The sequence below is a fragment of the Cibotium barometz genome, chromosome 31 (assembly GCF_041138505.1).
Source record: "Cibotium barometz isolate CiBa-2024 chromosome 31, ASM4113850v1, whole genome shotgun sequence".
NCBI lineage: Eukaryota > Viridiplantae > Streptophyta > Polypodiopsida > Cyatheales > Cibotiaceae > Cibotium > Cibotium barometz.
The window spans coordinates 41185415-41191224 of record NC_141076.1 but is presented as its reverse complement, the minus strand read 5'-3'; positions in this window follow the sequence as shown (position 1 = coordinate 41191224).

The following is a 5810-nucleotide window of genomic DNA, read 5'->3' as shown; positions in this document are numbered from 1 at the left end:
CTATACGCAGCTCCCATACACGCAGACAGTGAACTGAAAATGGCGGGCTGATTCATGGGAAGATGCTGAGGCAGATGGCTGGAAATGTGGCGCAAATTTTGGGGCAGAAATAGATGGCAGATCTCAGGCAATGTGGCGCATATGTGGGGCAGATTTCCAGCGGAGAATGGCGCAGATCTGGAGAAGAAAATGGCGCAGATCTGGGGCAGCTTATGGCTGGTAGAATGCAGGCAATGGCCGGTAGACTTGAGGCAAAGATGATGAGGCTAATGGCGAGGCAAGGAGAAGAGAATCAGGGCAGCATCAAGGCTAGAAGGAGGAAGACGAGGCAAAGTGACGACGAGGGTATCGTGGCTCTGATACCACATGAAGGAACATGGAAGCTACTGCTAAGCTAGATTAGAAAGCAGGAAGAACTGAGCAAGGCTAAGCTAAGGCGGAAAGAACACAAAGACAAGCATGATGAAGAAGCTAACTACTCAGACATAGACTCAAGTTCAGTTAGGCCACAAGATTGAGACTTGTGTTCATAAAAAGACTTGAGAGCTTGCACACTAGGACACCTTGACTTCATGTTCCAACACATGACACCATGATTGGGCATATACAGGATGCCAAGTCACCCAAGGAGGCATGGGACACCTTGGTGAAGCTGTATAAAACTAACACCAAGGTACGGAAGATTCAATTGAAGAATGAGCTTCATACTGTGGAGAAGAAAAATATGTCCATGAATGATTATGCCTTGAATATCAAGGGCATTATGGAACCCCTTGCATCCATTGGTGTTTCTATTGATGATGATGATAAGGTGGAAGTATGTCGACGTGGTCTCAAGCCACAATACAAGGCATTCAAAATGTCTATTTAGACTCGGGAGAACATTCCTAATTTTATAAATTTGGTGTCAACGCTGATCATTAATAAAGAGAAGAATTTGGGTGAATATCAACATTGTTCACAAAACAAAAACAGTTTGGAGCAACATGTCTTCTATACACAAGTACAAGTAGCGAAGGAGATAGAGGCCGAGGCCATGGCCAACGTGGTGGGCCGATAGGTAATCAGAACTATGGTTAGCAGCACCAACAATCCCAGGATTCACAACAACAACACAAAGGTAGTAGAAGAGGCCAGTTTAGAGGCATGGGAAGCCAAAGAGGTCGTGGTACTTTTGGCAAAGGTAACATAATGATACACGAGGCTGTTTTTACTATAGTTACCCTAGACATGTGCAAGCAGATTTCTATAATAAGCAGAATGAACGTTAAATGGAAAAGTGCAGCAAAATAACTTGGTGTCCCCTAGCAAAAGTAATGAGGATAATGAGAGGTTGTTTGTTATGCAACATGTAGTTAATTCCGTGTCTAGAAATGATGTAGCAGCATATAAGGATGATGTATCGCATTATGATTCAGGTGCTTCAAACCACATGACAAGTCATGTGGTGAGTGGTTTAAGGAAATGAAGAGTCCTGAAAGACTAGGTTTTGTTGAAAATAGGGAATAACAATGCTCATCCAGCTGATTGCCCATGTTGGAGATGTGCCATTTTCTATGCAGGATGGTAAGGTGAAGTACCTTGTAGATGTACTTCATGTTCCAAACATTACAAAGAATCTGGTTTCTATTGGCTAGATGATTGAGCAAGGTTTTCAAGTGCGGTTTAACCCTGATAGTTGTTATGTGTAGAAGACTTTAAAGATAAGTGTCGGTTGGTTGTTGCAAAAGGGAACAGAGTGGGCAGAATGTTTACACTGAATGTAAATATGCCTGAAGTGAGTGCTACAATGTTTATAAATGGTTCAGGAGTTGTTGCAGATACAAACATTTGGCATAAGAGAATTGGGCATGTAAATGTGCAAAGAATGAAGTCTATGCAGACTAAAGAAATTGTGACAGGGCTAGGTCCTAAGTTTAAGGTTGAAGGTATATAGAAAGTATGTGAAGCATGTCAATTTGGAAAGAAAACAAAGAATGTATCTCCACATGATAGAAATGTGAGCAAGAATGTACTAGGGTGGCTGTAGGTACTATGTCACATTCATTGATGACCACATAAGGAAAGTGTGGGTGTATTTCATGAAGGATAAGAGTGAGGTTTTCACTCATTTTCATAATTTTAGAGTGATGTCTGAAAAGCCGATAAGGAAGCATGTGAAGTGCCTAGGTCAGATGGAGGGGGAGAATACTTCTCCAATGAGTTCTCTGATTTCTTATGGAAGAATGGCATTGAGGGACAGTTTACATGTAGATACACTCCGCAACAAAATGGAGTTGTTGATCAAAAAAATAGGCACATTGCAGAGATTGCATGAGAATTGATGGGACAGAGAAGAATATATTGCATAACTATTAGGCTGAGGCTGTGTCTACAGCACTTTATATCATTAACAGGATGCCTACTACGGCCATACATGATTTAACACCAGAGGCAAAGTTTACTGGGTGGCAAGAAACTTGATTTGTCTCACTTGAAAGCTTTTGGTCCATATGTGCATGTGCCAGATGAGTTGTGTACTAAGCTAGATCCAAAGGTAGAAAAATGTGTGTTTATTGGGCATTCCCTTGAGAAAAAGGGATATAGATGTTATAATCCTACTACGCATGAGTTGAGGGTAAGTAGGGATGTTGTATATTTGATGACATGAGTAGCTGGTTTGCTGCTTAAAAAGATTTTATTGGGGGATTGATGTAAGTGTAAATGTGGTTGCACAGACGGCAAGGCAGTAACATAGTCATTGAGTGGACCAGGAGAGTCTTCATGCAGTAATTCGATTGATAGACCATGGAGTGGCAAGCTGTATCATAATACCAGTCCTAGAAATGTAGTTGGTACATCACATAAAGGTAAAGAGAAAGTGGTTACATGAGGATATTTCTGTAGGGGATTCTCTTATTAATGGAGAGTCTAGTGGCTCGAAGATGAGTTTTGATGAGGAGCTTGGGATTCCACCGCGATAAGGACACTTGGTGTAAAGAAGTCCTCGGAAGCCATGAATGTAAAGTTACGAAGACCTCGAAGAGTCAGAAACCCTATGATGGTTATATGGCACATCACTATTGTAATTCTCCTCGCATCATAAGCTTGAGGACTCAAAAGACTAGAAATTTGATTCTCCACCCAACCATATCCCAAATGGACCCTAAACACATGGTTATATAGGCCTAGGTGATGCATTGCCTTCTAACTTCAACCCCTTGACCTTTCTTTAAAGGGGGAGGAAATGTTATGAGACTGACAGGAAACACTACAAGGTAATACTAGAAAAGATTATTTATATGTTTTCATCCTCAAAAACAAACTCACGAACCAATTTCTTCAATGTATCCACTCAACTTGGAATAAGTTCTCTTTTATTAGTATTTCAATTATATAAACACTTCCTTTAGTAGAGGAATATTACTTCCTCATTCATGTTTTCTTAAACTCCCTTTATATGAGAGAGTATCTTTTTCTTTTCCAAACACTTACTGCTCATGTTCTCTTTTATTAGTATTTCAATTATATAAACACTTCCTTTAGTAGAGGAATATTACTTCCTCATTCATGTTTTCTTAAACTCCCTTTATATGAGAGAGTATCTTTTTCTTTTCAAAACACTTACTGCTCATGTAGGTGTCATTACACCATATAGATGTGACATGGTGTTGAACTTTATGTTACCCTTAGAATAATGAGGTTGGCTTTAACACCCTTTTCCAAGATGAGCATTTTGTTTTGGTTGATGCTAAACATGAGGAAAACCAATATGATTATGTCCATGAAATTTTCATATGTACTTCATCAGAGGCTTGGCTTGTATGCAATTAGTGACTTTTCATTGCTCTTTTTTACTTTTGGAGTGTCATGATCACTTAGAAGCTTTACCTAGTTACCATCAACCCTTTTCTAGTGCATACTTGTATACACTAGCTAGAATAAATCTTATGGATAACCTCCTTTCCATGAGACACAATTCCCAAATAAGCTTGTTCTATTACCTTTTAGTACCTTAGGTACTAGTTGACCAACCTTGCATACCATAAGCAATGAAGAGTAAAGTAACCATTTACTCCCTTGGCCAATTCCTTTTATTTCTTGACCGCCAACTTAATCGAGAAATTATTTTGGATGAGACAACCTCAACCTTGCTCGGTCAACTCCTTTCGATTACTCGTACGTTGGCATAGCATGCATCACTAGTAGGCATCCCATTCCACTTAGTTGCTCCCAAGTACCTTAAGTAGCCGGTCAGACCCTACCTTTTAACAGTTTGGGCGTCCTTGAATTTGGATCTAGGTAATAACTTCTTTTTCATTACACTTCAATAAGTGAAACAATGTCCACATAGAAATTTCTTTTTATTTATAGACCTTTTTCAAGCAACTTATTTGCTTGATAACTTTTTATGCATACACAGAAACAATTATAAGGTTCCTTGTACCATGTCTACCATTATGGAATCCATAACCACTCGTAATAATACCTCTTTGATATGGTCAATTTTTCTTCTCACAAATGAGTACATGTTATTACTTTCTTTTATAATCACATACTCATCACTTTATTATATCACCACCATGAGAATTTACAGTCTTTCCTCTTTTCCAAGGATTTAGACTCTTATTTATAGATAGACAGGACGATTTTACCAGACATTAACTATCTTTACCAGGCATTAACGAACTTTTCCACTTTTGACCTTTCTTTAAGTGATTCCTTTGAGCCACTATCTTTTTAAGTGATACCTTTCTCTCACTAGCAGTAGTTGCATTCTCCTATTTGAGAGTTATCTCTTATAATCGAGTAATTCCAAACTACTTGTTGATAGCTAGGGTGATTTGCACATTTTTATTTTAAATGAGCCAAAAACTCACTTTAACACCATATTAGATAATTTGGGAAAAATCCCATTCCCATTTGAAAAATGGGAGCATGGTGAACTTGTCCAAAAGTTTGTCAAAACTCCCTCATGTGACATATCATCAGAAAGATCTTGAAGAGTAGAATCTAAATCTATGATTTCCGACAAATTTGGAGTTAGTATGTTTAAGATATATCCAAAACTATATGGAGTAATTGATTCCCAAAATGTGTGATTTTTCCCAAATTACCTAATATTGACTTCTTTCTAGTTGAGTAAAACTCAACTCATTTATCATGGGTGCTCAACTTAGATAATCTTTCCCACAGCCTTAAATTTTCCTTTTATATATCTGATTTGAAATTCAAAATCTTTTAGGATTTCAGGGCATCCAGCCTTCCTACCTTTTAACTCCTTTTGAGTACTTAACCATTTATGACTTTCATGGTCAGACAATACTTCCAAATTGGCACTATACAAATAATGACTCCACTTTTTAAAAGCATACCCAATTTCAAATAGTTATTTTTCATAAGTTGACTAATTACTTTTGAGCTTTGTTCAACTTTTACTATCAAATAATTTAGATTTTTTTGGGTAATTTTTTTTCCTCTATAATTGAAATACTTTTCTAAGGTACTCAATATGTTCATGTTCATTTTAAGTAAATACTAATATATCATCAATAAAAACCACCACAGATTTTCCTAAATATAGAAGTAGCAAGAGCATTAGCTAGACCAAAAGGCATAACACAAGTAAAAACTCAAAGTGCCCAAAATGTCTTAAATGCTCTTTTTGGCACATGTTCAATTCTAACTTTTACTTTATGATATCCAGACTCTAAATCTATCTTACTAAAATATTTAGCACCTTTGAATTGATTAAATAACTCATCTATCCTAGAAATAGAATTTTTTTTAATTATGATTGAATTTAATCCACAATAATATATGCACAAGTG